Source organism: Vipera ursinii, assembly GCF_947247035.1.
Source record: "Vipera ursinii genome assembly, chromosome: 2".
Classification (NCBI taxonomy): Eukaryota; Metazoa; Chordata; class Lepidosauria; order Squamata; family Viperidae; genus Vipera; species Vipera ursinii.
Window position 1 is genome coordinate 3,395,445 of NC_139513.1, and position 16,042 is coordinate 3,411,486.

At 41.1% G+C, this 16,042-nt stretch overlaps 1 long non-coding RNA gene across 1 annotated transcript; it reads left to right on the forward strand.

Annotated features, from left to right (window-relative positions):
• Nucleotides 1–404: 404 nt before the first annotated feature.
• Nucleotides 405–6,482, forward strand: LOC310635945. Its single transcript, XR_014491570.1, has 3 exons — nt 405–437; nt 1,106–1,232; nt 6,402–6,482. It is a non-coding gene; the product is annotated as an uncharacterized lncRNA (long non-coding RNA).
• Nucleotides 6,483–16,042: the final 9,560 nt, after the last annotated feature.

Genomic DNA, 16,042 nt, shown 5'->3' on the forward strand with positions numbered 1-16,042 from the left:
CTGCTGAGAAATACTTAGTAAGAGGAAGAACTGTGACCTTTGCAGTAGATGGTGAAAGATTGTGGTTGGCACACATTTTCCACAGCAACAGAGCGCAGAAACAGATAGCATAGGAATTGAGGAACTGAGCCTTGTTCACGGGTACAATAATACGAGTAGAAACAGTAGTGAGGAAAGTAGTGGTCAGAGCAAGGACAAGGAAGAACAGGAAACTGGCTCAGTAGTCAGTGGTCAGTTCCAGAAATAGGTAGCTGACCCAGAGGTCAATCCTGAGAAAGAGACCCAGAGGTCAGTCCCGAGAAAGAGAAGTGGGATGGCTACTGAGTGGCATCAGAATGCTTGACGTAGGCACAATGTTAAGGTATAAAATCTGCTTCGCATATTTGGATGTGGCCTCTTGGCCCAGCCGTCATATTTAATGACTGCTTCTCCATTTGGTACTTATTGCAATACGTTTTAGCTTTGGTTCACCAGCATGGCAGCCATATAAATTGAACAAATAGATATACAAATAAAGAACATCTTTAAGGATGACAGCCCTTATTTGTAAGGAAATTTCCATTTTTCTCTTAACTGGAGATAATTTTGGACTGCTTTCAAAGAGAAGCAGCTTTGCAATGTTTTATATACACCAGAACAAAACTTTCCAGATCCTACTGGTCAGATGTTTCTCTCTTTATCACATTTATTCTAGTAAATCTATTGGAATAAAAATTTAATAAACCTTTTACAGTAAAATTACTTTAAAATTCAGTATGAGTAGGTATCTTAATTTAAAATCATGCCTATATGAAGAATGGAGGAAATCCATTATGAGGAAGAACCTCCTGGTTGTCATTTGATGTTTTTCTCAATTGCATCCCTCCAGGCTTGATTACGTAGAAAGATACAATTTGATATGCCCAAAGGGAAAAAAAAGGAAGAACCTCAATGAGGCATCTGGCTTCAATTGTATCTCCTGCAACCATTCAGAAATATTCAGAGACTTCATATTTGCCTACCTGAAGCCCAGAATCTACTTAGCTAATGTTCATATCTACCTCCACCTTCATGGATGGTGAGTCCTAACATATTTTCTTTGATATTTCTTTTTTCTTTTGGTTAGTCTCTGCCTCAGTCCAAATGTGTGGAAAAATGCCATCCTGGATTTGTCAAGAAGGCCCGAGAAGGAGAGCCGTTTTGCTGCTACGACTGTATTCCTTGTCCAGAGGGGACCATCTCCACTCAGGAAGGTGGGTGACACCATAGGGAAATTTTGATCAATATGCAAGTTAAAGATGCATGTATGTTTGACTGTTTAGTTCTTAATTTTCATGGTATCCAATTTCTTCCATAATGGAATGTATAAGAAAAACATCTTGAAGGATGAGGTAGGAAGAAGGATGCTGTGGATTGCATAGGGAATCTCTCTTTTATTTGCCAGTTTGGGTGTGGCCTTCTATATTTATTTATTTATTTATTTTATTTTATTTAGATTTATATACCGCCCTTTCCCGAAGGACTCAGGGCGGTTTACAGGGCATTTAAAAAACAGTCAATACAAACGTTAAAACAAATTAAAAGAGATTAAATAGAACCCTGAGAAAATTAAAACCCAGTTAAAATTAAAATTAAAAATATTCTCAGCCTGGGCCAGAGAGCTCGAAGAGCCAGGTCTTCAGGTCCCGGCGGAATGAACGGAGGTTGGGGGCAGTCCTCAGCTCCACTGGCAGCTGATTCCACAGGGCAGGCGCACCCACTGAGAAGGCCCTATCCCTGGGTGTTACCCGCCGGCAGTCTTTAACCGGCGGCACCCTGAGGAGACCCTCCCTGTGGGAGCGCACTGGACAAAGGGAGCTTGATGCTGGCAGCAGGTGTTCCCTCAAATATCCCGGACCCTCGCCATTTAGGGCTTTATAGGTCATCACCAGCACCTTGAATCTCACCTGATGTTCTTAGGAACATCTGAATTCTTTGTAACTTGAGAAATGATTTTAGATCACTTTCCGTTACCGGTCAAAAGATACATCAGTCAGTCCTTCTGTTAATCAGTCAATTTTTATAAAGATCATAAATCCTCATATGCTGAAATATCTAATTGGGAGAAACAATGGGGGGAGAAGCTGGTTTGAAGGAGGAAATGAAAGCCAAACAGAGGATCATCATAAAATCACCAAGTGGATATTTCCTTACTACCTTTTCTTTCCTTTCCAATTTTGTTTGTTGTTAAATAATGAAAAACAGACAATTATAATACAAATGAAAAGGAATATAGTAGTGGTTCTGAAAAGAAAAAAAAAGACCATAGTAATATACGGTGTTGGGATTAAAAAGAACAAAAAGGAAGGGAGCAAAAACTAATACAAGACCAATCTACTTATTATCCATTGATACCAATGTAGCAGTTCGAAAGCACGTAAAAATGCAAGTAGAAAAATAGGGACCACTACGGTGGGAAGGTAACAGCGTTCCGTGCGCCTTTGGCATCTAGTCATGCCGGCCACACGACCATGGAGACGTCCTCAGACAAACGCTGGCTCTTTGGCTTTGAAACGGAGATGAGCACCGGCCCCTAGAGTTGGAAACAACTAGCACGCATGTGCGGGGGAACCTTTACCTTTACCTTTACCAATGTTGAATTCAGTCTCTCTTTAAAATTGTTGCCAAATCTAGAGAGTATAGAAATACATAGCTTCATCTTCTCTTTTTTACATAGTAAAACAGACTACGTTCCTCTTCTTTAATTCCTTCATGAATTAATGGACCACAAAGGCCACTTATTCAGTTGAATATTTAGAACATGGGAAGCTCCTTCCATTGCATGAGCATCTGATTTAAATCAAGACAGAGGCTGAGGCTTGAAAGTAAAAATTGTAAAGAAAATAGGTGTTTACAGGCATTTGAAAAATAAAAGCAGTTTTGTTAAAATAATAAATGTAGCATTCAATATGGAATAAAATACATTAGAACAGCGCTGCGTGACAATCGAAGCAAAAACATTTTTCATGGCAACAGTGTGACCATAATATCAGGACAGGGATGTGGTTGCTGTTAAATAGTGGGTTCTTTGGCGCAGGAATGAAGACGCGGAACTGAGTACAGGGTAAGTCATCGTTTATTCGTGCAGGAACTGTACTGGGGAAATGGCTGCAACTTGCCGCAATATATAGTCTAGCCCCTGGGCGGCAGCCAATAGGTTTGAATCAACCATTGCCACCTGGAGATAGCCAATTGCAGCACAGGAGACTTGTAGTCTGGGTTGCTGCAGAGCCATTAGCTGCTCCAGCAACCCACGTGGTATTCCTCAAGAGCCCAGTACATAACAGTTCCCATCTTCAAGGAAGGGGGAGGGGAAGGCCCAGGAAACTACAGACCAATCAGTCTAACATCGATACCTGGAAAGATCCTAGAAAAGATAATCAAAACACAGATCTGCAAACAACTAGATGCAAACAAAGTTATAACTAGTAGCCAGCACGGGTTTGTTAAAAACAGATCATGCCAAACCAATCTTATATCCTTCTTTGATAAAGTGACTAAACTACTAGACCAGCAAAATGCTGTGGACATAGTATACTTAGATTTCAGTAAGGCATTTGACAAAGTAGATCACAACCTACAGTACTTCTTGGTAAGCTAGAAAAAGGTGGAATAGACAATATCACCACCAGATGGATCTGTAGCTGGCTGACAAACCATACTTAACAAGTAGTCCTCAATGGCACTACCTCCATGTGGAGAGAAGTAAGCAGTGGGGTACCACAAGTTTCCATCATAGGTCCAGTACTCTTTAATAGCTTCATCAATAGCTTAGATGAGGGAATTTGCAGATGACACTAAACTGGCAGGAGTATTCAACACTCCAGAAGACAAGCTCAGCATCCAAAAAGATATTGAGAAATGTGAACAATGGGCCCTATCGAACAAAATGAGTTTCAGTGTGGAGAAAAGCACAGTTTTACATTTAGGCAGGAAAAAATCAAAGGTAGATTAGGTGAGATCTGTCTTAAAAACAGTAATTGTGAGAGGAACCTTGGAGTCCTAGTGGATGATCACTTGACTATGAGCTAGCAGTGTGCAGCAGCAGCAGCAGCCAAAAAAGCTAATCCAATCTTTGGTTGTATAAACAGAGGCATAGAATCAAAATCACGTGAAGTATTAGTATTGTTTTATAAATCTTTAGTAAGGCCACACCTGGAATACTGCAGCTAATTTTGGTCACCAAATCACAAAAAGATGTTGAGAGTTTGGAAAAAAAATCAGAGGTGAACAACTGAGATGATCAAAAACCTGGGTTGGGCTAGTCTACAGAAAAGAATAAATAGGGGAGACATGATAGCAGTGTCCCAGTATTTGAGGCACTTCCACAAAGAAGAGCGTGTCACATTATTCTCCAAAGCACCAAAGGGCAGGACAAGAAACAATGGTTGGAAACTGATCAAAGAGAGAAGCAACTTGGAATTAAGGAGAAACTTCCTGACAGTGAGGACAATTAGCCAGTGGAACAGCTTGCCTCCAGAAATTGTGGGCACTCCATCACTGGAGATTTTTAAGAAGAGACTGGACATTCATCTGTCTGAGACAGTATAGGTTCTCCTGTTGAGCAGGGGGCTGGACTAGAACATCTCCAAGGTCCCTTCCAGCTCTATTCTGTTCTGTTCTGTTCTGATCTTCCTTAAGTCTCTTTTTTCATATTTATTTAACAAATTTATATGGCTGTGTTTTCACACAGAGTGACTCTTAGGGGCAATTAAACCAATAATTAAAAATTAATATAATGCTGAGAAAGGAAGAGAGGAGTATGTCAAAATGCTACCTACCATGCAACCATCATACTCTTGGGGTTGCTCTTGAAAGCCACCTGGAATTTACCAATAGTCCAGAATGCAAAGGGATGCATAGTGTTGTGTTTCCATGTGTTCTTCCATAGTAAAGGTAAAGGTAAAGGATCCCCTGCACATGCGTGCTAGTCGTTTCTGACTCTAGGGGCCGTTGCTCATCTCTGTTTCAAAGCCAAAGAGCCAGCGCTTGTCTGAGGATGTCTCTGTGGTCATGTGGCCGGCATGACTAGACGCCAAAGCCGCACAGTACGCTGTTACCTTCCCACCGTAGTGGTCCCTATTTTTCTACTTGCATTTTTACGTGCTTTCGAACTGCTAGGTTGGCAGAAGCTGGGACGAGTAACAGGCGCTCACTCTGTTATGCGGCACTCAGGATTTGACCCACCAAACTGCCAACCTTCTGATCGATAAGCTCAGCATCCTAACCCACTGAGTCACTGCGTCCCACTTGTATATATTAGGGAGTTCTTTTTCTGGAGTGTAGAAATATACCATTACTGAGGCTTTCCTGTCTTTCAGTAACACAACTTATCCAAAGTTGTTCTTAAAATTTGCAAGAATATAAAATAAATATTATTGTTTTCTCAGATACTAACAAATGCACCAAGTGCCCAGATGATCAATATCCAAACAAGAACCAAGTCCAATGTATTCCCAAAGGAATAACCTTCCTATCCTATAAAGAATATCTTGGCATCATCCTCATCTCCTTTGCTCTACTTTTATTCCTAACCACAGGCCTTGTTTTAATCATATTCCTTAAATATCTAGAAACTCCCATTGTCAAAGCCAACAACCAGGACCTCTCCTTCATCCTCCTGGTCTCCCTTCTGCTTTGCTTCTTGTCCTCCTTTTTCTTCATTGGACATCCAAGGAAAGCCACCTGTCTTCTCCGACAAATGGTGTTCAGCATTGTCTTCTCAGTAGCCGTGTCTTCTGTATTGGCCAAAACAATCACAGTAGTGCTGGCATTCCTAGCCTCAAAACCAGGGAATAAAGTGAGAAGATGGTTGGGGAAGAGCTTGGCCAACTCCATCATCCTTTCTTGTTCTGCTGTCCAAGTTCTCATCTGTGCCGTGTGGCTGGGAGTGTTTCCCCCATTTCCTGATTCTGATCTGCACTCCCAGCCTGGAGAGATCATCCTTCAATGCAATGAAGGCTCTGTCACCATGTTTTATGTTGTCCTTTTCTACATGGGTTTCCTTGCTGCCATTTGCTTCACAGTGGCTTTCCTGGCCAGGAACCTGCCTGGGTCCTTCAATGAAGCCAAGCTGATCACCTTCAGCATGGTGGTCTTCTGCAGTGTTTGGGTCTCATTCATCCCCACCTACCTGAGCACTAAAGGGAAGTCCATGGTAGCCGTGCAAGTGTTTTCCATCTTGGCCTCCGGTGCTGGACTGTTGGGCTGCATCTTCTTCCCCAAATGTTACATTATCATCCTGAGAGCAGATCTAAACACTAAGGAACATCTAATGACAAAAGCAGGGAAATGACTGAAAATGTTTCTTAGGCTCATAACTTTTAATTATCCATTGTTATTCAGTTTATATGCTGCCTTTGCCTTTGTTTGACAACTTACAGCTGAACGAAATAAATAGATGAAGTCAGGTAGCCAAATGAAAATTCAAGATAATCATCAAATAAATAAATAAAAAAACAAACTGTCAACTTTGCAAATGAACCTGACTGCCGCCATTTCCCCCCTCATTTGAAGTTGGCACATGGAATGAAGGGAGGGGGACTGCCTGTGCATAAATGCCTGCCAACTGCATTTACTGGGGAATGTAGTACATTACGTAGTTTTGGGGGTGGGAATTTTATATTTTGTAACTGAGAGTTTGTTCTTGATACTCCAGACTTGGTTTTACTTTTGATTGTGCTGATACTCTGTAACAATAAACATGTTCTTTGAGGAATTTACTAATCTTGGAGTTCTGATTTATCTTTTTCTGTTGGTCAGAACCTTGACATTAAACCAAGTCTCATAAAACTTCAGTTTTCTGGTGCTTGGCCCTGGTTGCCTGCCCTTCCTTTGGGAGGGTGGTAAAGACTCGGTGAAGTCTAAGAATGGAGGAAAAGAAAGGAACCATTGATGGCTGCAATAGAATTCTGGCTGTTTGTTCACAAGCAGCTGTTCCAATTGCCGAGGAGGCATCACTGGCAGGGGCTCGGCCAAAATCCTGGTTGATCCAACCTGGGAAGCTGATACCGCCAGGGGGAATCATGATCCTAGTGGCACTCTATCAAGCTGAAGCAGCTGCTCTGTGCAGGAGTACTCCTGTAACTGCTGGTGAGGAAGTCCTGTTGTTGCCATCCTGCAGTCAGCAAGAAGGAACTGTTGTGATTCAGGGTCAGCCTGTGCGTTCGGCAGTTGGGTTGGACGACTCAGATGAGGAGGGGGGTGTTGAAGAGCTTGCTGAGGGGGTTGGAGAGCTTGCTGAGGGGGTTGGAGAGCTTGCTGATGAGAGCCCTCAGCCAGGCCCCTCCCACCTGGTCATGACGGAGACCCAGCTGTGTGAGCCTGACAGTGTGGATGAAGATGACCCACAGCTGGCCCTGTTCAAGGACGCCCGACACAGGAGGCAGTCAATCAGGAGTAAACAGAGGAAGGCAATGGGGCACCTCAGAAGGAGGCAGAGAGAAGCCACGCCCTAAACTCTATAAAAGGGGAATGGGTGGGAGGGCTGGTTTGCTGAAGGCAACTGCTTGAATAGCTCCTGTTTCATGGTTCGTGTCTTGTTTTGCTCTGTTTTATGTTAATAAATTTGGCAGGCTTAGTTCCAGCCTCTTACCTTCTTGTAAAGGGGTTGTCCCTGCCTTTTCTGCAGGGCCGGTAGCAGGCTGGTACAGAACAGGAACGAGGAGCGATTGGTGGAAATGACTCCGCAGATTGGAAGAAATAATCCTTGATTATTTGCCCTTTATTGCTTCTTGTCCTGCCTTCTGGTGCTTTGGAGGAGAGGTTTACTCCCTCTTCTTTGTGGCAAAACTCTAAATATTGGTTAAATACTATCATGTCACCCCTACTCCTTCTTTTCATTAAACAAGGTATAAACAATTCCAGCAGCCATTCTTTGTGTGTTTTAGCCTCCGGTCCTCTAATCATTGTTGTTGCTCTTCTCTGTACTCTTTCCAGAAGTCAGAAAGTCAGTTTAGCACCTCAGCCCACAGAAGCTGGAATTGGAGGCTAAGACAGACTAAGCCATGAAGAAGGTGGAACTTGATTAGGAACCTAACTAATAGGAAATTACTGAGAAAGAGTCACACCAGAAGAAAGAGAAGGCACACCAAAATCAGTTAGAGGCATTGAAGCTGCAGACACCTGCCAAGCTTTCAGCACTTCAGAGCCCAGAACATGGATCACATGTGTCCTCTCTTGAAGGGTTGAAAAGACAAGAGGCTATCTATGTTAAAATTGAACAGCCCTCTCTCAACAGAGGGGGAGGGATATGACATCATCTATCTCCAGTCTGCAATGCAGTCCTTTCAACAGTTCCAAGAAGGCTCCACACACATTTGCACTACTCAGGTAACCCTGAAGATACAGATAAGCCTCCAGGTAGCATTAGCAACTTGCTAAAAGAATGCAAATGACCAGCTGTCTGCAAGGAGCATAAATCTTTCCATTCCCCACCAGCCAGTCAGAGCTGAAGAAGCTTCTTGGATGAGAAGCGAAACATCTTCAAAGAAAAAACAGGAAAGTCCAGTTGCCTTGTGAAAAGGCATCTTTGGGATTCTAGGCTTGTTCAAAATCTGTACGTTACTTTGACTGCAGAGCATCAAAGAATAGAGAAAAGGAAGGAAACAAGCAAATATTTTTTTTTCTGTGACATCACTTTGGCTCAACTGCCTCTCTACATGTAAGGAGGGTCCCTCCCTCAAAAGAGAAGTTTCTGACCACACCCAAGGTTCCCTTGGCTGGATTGGGTTGGGAAATCTGCCTGCTCTTGCCAGGAAGGGACATAGACTTCCTGTAGACCCGCTTCACTCCAGGCTTTCCAGGACCCTTCCCTTACTGTCGACCCTGACAGTTGCTAGGAGGGCTTTTCCTTCAGAGAAACATTTTCCAGAGATTCCTTAGGCTGTCAGAGCCAGATCAGGTGGGGTATCTAACTGCCTGCTGCTTTTCCAGCACACCCTCCCTGCCCTTGACAGAAAGGCCTATTATTATTATTATTATTATTATTATTATTATTATTATTATTATTATTATTATTATTATTATTATTATTATTATTATTATTATTATTAAGTTAGAGTTCAAATCAAACGTGATACAGCAGTCAAGATATTGAATGAAAAGCCAGTTCATCATATCCATTGATGTCATGACAGTTATTCAACCCTTATTTCCAGAAGTGATTGGATGGAGTGAAAAGACAAACCAGAACTATGTCCATTACTTTGAGTTCTGAAGTAATTTGAAATATAAATATAAAAAAAAGTGAATGAAGATTTAATATTCGAGGAACATAAGAGTCATCTTGATTCTCTGGGGACAGGATGGGAAAGAATGATGATTCAGTCTCAGCTTCTGTACTTTCCCTCCCCACTTCCCTGACACACAAACACACAGGAACACAAACATATTAAACATTTTGTTGGCTCAGGAATCTGGGAGGGAGTGAAATGTTGTTGGCACAAGGAAAGATTACCTGGGGCACTCATAGTTTTGATTCTCAAACCAGCTCAACTAAAACAGAATTCCAGAAATTACATCATGGGCTTTTTATTGGAAAACTTTATAGTCTTAGAAATGTCTAATCATCTAATAGTGCAACGGGGCACTATAATTGCCAATAATTCACAATAAAATTAAAATAATGGAACTTTGAAAGAAGCTCCCCTCCAAAAATATTTCTGGAATATAAGCAACATTCCCATTGCATAAGAGTCAGGTTTCATATAGTTGGGTGCGAGATTTCAGGCATCAGGTACACTAAAGACACATGGCAGAAATGCTAATTCAACTGTTCAAAAGAGCTCAGCCATCTTGCAATTATACTGGATAAGGATGGGGGATGCTATCTTCCAACTACCCTTTAATTATTTCAACCAAAATCATTGCCCTGTCTCATGTATGGGAGCAGTTTGGAATTATTTCCATGCTTGGCCTATTGGCCTGTTGCAATGTGTTGAGAGTGGAAATTCCTCTGTCTCACATTTCTACATTTCTTCTGGTCGTTAGGTGTTCCTTTGTATTCAGGTCTGGCCTCAAAATGATAATGTAGCACTTAGGGATGAAGATGCAGCTCAGCAGACCAGCATTGGAGGACAAGATGGAGAAGACCTGAACAGCCACCATGTATTTCCCTTTGGTGCTCAGATAGGTGGGCACAAAAGTCACCCAGACACTGCAGAAGACCAGCATGCTGAAGGTGATCAGCTTGGCTTCATTGAAGGCCCCAGGCAGATTCCTGGCTAAGAAAGCCACCATGAAGCAGATGGCAGCGAGGAAGCCCAGATAGCTGAGGGTGATGTAGAACATGACAACAGAGCTTTCATTGCATTGCAGGATGATCTCTCCAGGCTGGGAGTGGAAATCAGAGTCAGGGAATGGGGGAGAAACTGCAAGCCAAATGGAGCAGATGATAATTTGGACAGAAGAACAAGAAAGGATGATGGAGTTGGCCAAGATCTTCCCCAACCACCTCTTCACTTGGTTTCCTGGTTTTGTGGCCAGGAAAGCCAGCACCACTGTGATTGTCTTGGCCAAGAGAGAAGACATAGCTACTGAGAAGACAATACTGAACATTGTTTGTCGGAGAAGGCAGGTGGCTTTTCTTGGTTGACCAATAAAGGGAAAAGAAGACAAGAAGCAAAGCAGGAGGGAGGCCAGGAGAATGTAAGAGAGGTCCCGGTTGTTGGCTTTGACAATGGGAGTTTCTCGGTATTTAAGGAATATGACTAAAATAAATGCTGTGGTTAGGAATAAGAGCAGAGCAAAACAGGCCAGAATGATACCCAAACATTCTTCATAAGAAAGGAAGGTTGTAACTTTGAGGATACATTGGACTCGGTTCTCATTTGGGTATTTATCATCTGAACACTTAGTGCATTTTTCCGCATCTGAGAAAAAAACAACAAGACCAAATCTATTTAATACTTCAATTCTTGGGACAACAATAACTGGTACATTTACCAAGATACATTTCTTAAGATGTTTACAGAAAGAAAATAAGAAGTATATAATTTTCTAAAAAAAAAAGCTACATTTTTAATAGTTATGAAATTGTGAGAAAGCTTGGGACTCAAATGATTTTCTATATAGATGCAGATTCTTCATTGGAAGCTACATTATTAGTAAAACGTCCTGAGTTCAACGGTCTTCCAGTTTGCCTACAGCTGTAAAATGGACATCTGGAGGATGGCTCCCATCTTCCCACGTCCAGATTCGCATCACTGGGGGGTCCTAGAGGGACCGAAGTCGGTCCTAGAGGGACCGAAGAGTCACCCTGGAGACAGAAGGGGCCTTTGCAGAAATGTGGGGGGGGGGCAGCAATCCCCTCGTTAGTGCCTGCATCCCCTTTGTACCTGTGGACGAATGACTGACCATAGGAATATGGCCAGCTCCTAAGCTGCAGACAGCCGAAGTCAAAGCTAACATCAGGCAACATTAAAGCAGCATGGAAGAGTCGAGGGTAAGAATCCTCTCTTGTACCTCAATCAGCTTTTTCTCACCTAATTAAGCTGCTAAGTACTTTCCCCCCCTGTGGAGAGGGAGGGGGAATTTAACCTTCCCCTCGGAAGGCGGCGAACAAATTCAGGGGTGTTTTTTTGGAAACAAAAAAAAAGTTTAAAGAAATAACAAAAGAAAAGGACTCTTAAAGTACTTGGAGGACACCCAGTGGCTAAATTTGAAATTGCAATTCTGGGGATAAAGAGTAACCTTGAACACCAGGTGTGAGGGTCTACAATGGAATATTTTCAAAAACAAATTCATGCTCTGTGGGAAATATCCTACCAAACTTATCAGCTTCTTTCTACAGCTGGCGATGAAATAAGAGCCTTTGGAAAAGAGTTAGAAAGTATTTCGATGAAACAAACTCAAACTCAGACTGTGATTACAACTAATATCATTGGGATAGAAGAAATTGAACAATTAAATACATTGGCAGAAGAATTAAATAGTCAATAAATACAGGTTTCTAAAGATGGTGATGGAGAAAATATGGAAGGAGGTTTACTTGGACCAGGACAATTGTATCAAGAGGTGAAAAAATAAGATTTGGTGCTATAGGCAGATTCTTTAATTCTTCAAAGGTGAAGATTGGAGGTCCACCTCAATATGATACAGTAATACAAGATTGCTTTGATGATCCGGAGGCAAAGAAGCATAAAATGACATGGCAAAGGAAGAAATCAAGAATAAGATTGAAGAAATATGAACATTTTTAAGAGGCCTGAAATAGATAATATTAAAATAGACAGGATGGTACTGGGATTACGAGAATGATTTGATGAGTAGATAAAAATATTGAATACCCAACAAAAATAATAATTAAAATAACAAACAAAATACAAATGTATGAATATTAACATTGAAATATTGAGTTTTTAAAAATGATATGGGTTAAGATGTATATATGCTAAGAATGATAGAATGTAGTTAGTATATTTGGATGCAGAGTTATGAAGGATGTATTGAATGTTAAAATGGAACAAATTTTGGTTAATGTTTAATATGTGGAAACTATAAATGAGAAACAAGAATATTTTATTGTCCTCCTTCTTTTCCCCCCTCCTTTCTTTTTTTCTTTTTTCTTTCTTTCTTTTTCTCTTTTTCTCTTTTTTTCTCCTTGCGATTTGTATCTTAATGACTACTATTTTAAATATTGTAAAATTGATATAGATATGGAAATGAGATAAATGAGAACTGGATTACATTATTAAGTATTGAAGAGAATTGTATAAAGGAAAAAGAGGTTATTTAGTAATATGAAATCGAAATCTTAAATGTTTTAATTTTAATATTAATGTAAAGTTAAAGCTAAAAGGGACGCAGTGGCTCAGTGGGTTAAGACTCTGAGCCTGTCGATCTGAAGGTCGGCAGTTTGGCGGGTCGAATCCCGAGTGCCGCGTAACAGAGTGAGTGCCTGTTACTTGTCCCAGCTTCTGCCAACCTAGCAGTTCGAAAGCACGTAAAAATGCAAGTAGAAAAATAGGGACCACTACGGTGGGAAGGTAACAGCGTTCCATGCGCCTTTGGCGTCTAGTCATGCCGGCCACATGACCACGGAGACGTCCTCGGACAAGCGCTGGCTCTTCGGCTTTGAAACGGAGATGAGCACTGGCCCCTAGAGTCGGAAACGACTAGCACGCATGTGCGGGGGAACCTTTACCTTTACCTTAAAGTTAAAGCTAGAAAAAAAAGATAAGGTGTTTGATGTTTTAAAGATGGAATGTTAAAATATGAAATATATTAAAAGATCGATGGATATACATTCAAAAAATAAAATAAAATAAACTATTAAGTGATTGATGGATAGCAATAAGAAATATGTTAATTTAGCTAAGAGATAATATATATCAAAGAAAAAAGAGAGAGGAAGTATTGGCTATAATAATGTGGAGATTTGTAATAATATGTATCTGTCTGAAATGGAACTATTGTAACTTGGACACCACGTTGCTTTTTAAAGATATTATTGTAAACATTTGATATCTTGTGAAATTTAGTTGGTTGTCAGAGAAAGCTAGTCCTGAAAATAATCTGGAAAAGCTATTGGGAACAGTTGTAACATGGGTGTAATGAGGTGAACCATGACTGTCTCCCATAACCTCATTATGGACCAACAATACTTTCTCAGTGATCCTCTATATAGAATTCATCCCAATAAACCTTCCAGGAGGTGGACACAAGACAATTCCTCAAGTTTTAAATAACTCAGATGTTCCTAGCAAGGTAAATGTGTAAGGAGATACACAAACTAAAAAACAGAAGATATATTTTCTCTGATAGGAGTAAAACTTGCCCATTCTGCCACACCACCTATCTTTGTCCACCCGCTCCTTTTTGCTCTTCTTCCCTTTACTCTTGATAAAGAAGAAGAAAACAGTTGAACTTCGACCTGTCTTTTAACTTGCAGTTTCCTGAATATGTCCTGGGTGAATCTAATTTCACAAGGTCTGCCTTTTCTTTGGTGTCACCCACCTTCCTCAGTGGAGATGGTCCCTTCTGGACAAGGGATGCAGTTATAGCAGCAAACTGGCTCTCCTTCTCGGGCCTTCCTGACAAATCCAGGATGGCATTTTTCCACACATTTAGACTGAGGCAAAGACTAGGCAGAAAAAGAGGAAGTGCCAAAGAAAATACATTAGGACTCAATATCCATTGGAAAATGGTACTGCAAGACATGAACATTAGTCAAATAGTCTCTGGGCTTCACTTAGGTAAATATGAAATCTCCATCTATAGGTAAAGGTAAAGGTTCCCCCACACATGCGTGCTAGTCGTTTCCGACTCTAGGGGCCAGTGCTCATCTCCATTTCAAAGCCGAAGAGCCAGCGCTTGTCCGAGGACGTCTCCGTGGTCATGTGGCCGGCATGACTAGATGCCAAAGGCACACGGAACGCTGTTACCTTCCCACCGTAGTGGTCCCTATTTTTCTACTTGCATTTTTACGTGCTTTCGAACTGCTAGGTTGGCAGAAGCTGGGACGAGTAACAGGCACTCACTCTGTCTCTGGGGTTCACTTAGGTAAATATGAAATCTCCATCTATATCACATTGCAATAAAGTATTTTTCTATTTAATGAAGTCTGGAGGGAGAGAATTGAGAAAAGACTTAAGTGGCAACCAGTGGATTCCTGGTCATATCCACGTAAGCATGCATCCCTCCATTCTACATCTATCCATGATTTTAAAGTTTGGTGACAAATTCATATTAAATTTTGGAATAAAATTTATTTTTAAAGATGTATTAAATTTTTATTCTATCAGATTTATTAAAATATTATAAAAGTTTAATGAAAACAAGAAACTGCTGGACAGTAGGATTGGGAAAGGTTTCTTCTGAAGTATCTGAAACAGTGCAAAACTGCTCTCCTTTGAAAATAGTCAAAAATCAACTTCTAGTTAAGATATAAAAGGGGAAAAAATCATTATAAATTAGGGCTGTCAACCGTTTTTGTTTATTTGTGTATTTATTTCTTCCAATCATATGGTTGCTAGGCTGGTGAACCTAAACTAAAACTAACTGGCTAGTGTGGGGTCCTTAGTACTCTCTGGGTTTTCTTGCAGACATTCCTGATGATGTTACCTTGTTTGGTAATGAAACATTTGCAAGAAAGCCACAAAAATGGAGAACACAGTCCACCTAAATATATTCTATTCTACCAGTGACTGCCTGGTTTCTGGAACTGAAGTGAAGGGAGATGGAGCTAAGATCGTGAGACTAAAAGAGTAAGTCAGGCATCTTTTGATGCAGGCCATGACAGATGAGTATCATCCCTGTGTCAGAAAGAAATAGTTCTGAGGCCCAACTAGGTATTCAAGAAAAGGTCATTTCTGTTGAAGAACTATCAGTTAGGTAACACCACTGGGCATGGAAAAACTGTTGAAGGCCTATTGCTCTATTCCGGTCAGTTGAAAGAGAGGCATGGATACCTCTGGCAAAGTCTGAGCTGCTTAAAAACATGGACCTGCCCTTTCAAGGCACAGTTTCCCCAACTGGGACAAGGTTAAGCTGATTTCCTAATGGGACCAAGAGAACCTCTATCCAGTCATGATTCAATTTCATTTGATTCAGTCCAAACCTGAATTCAGGCACCAGTCAATAGAATCACGTTTTTCTTTGCTATTTGAGAACAAGAAACAAGCAAATCTGACACTATTAGCAACACAATCCCCTTCACTTCTGGGTGTGTCACCAGTTTGATGGAGATACTAAATAGTAGCAGGGACACAAATGGGCATCCAAAAACGAATCACCCAGCTTCTAATATTGGACATGGCTGAATCAGTTTAAAAGAGTCTTCCATGTTATAGCATCTGAAGGTCACCTTTATGAAGAGTTCTGAAGCCTACCAAGCAGTCTAGGAAAGCTATAAGTTTTCTATGCCCCACATTCAATTCCCAGTGAAGTCATCCACCATGGTAACTTTGAGCTTAGCCCACTTGAAATGGATACTGAAGCTTTGGAAAACAGAGAAAAGATGCCAAAATTTCCACCCACCTTGTTGCGCAATTTTAGCTCTGACATAGCATCTTGGTAGAAAATA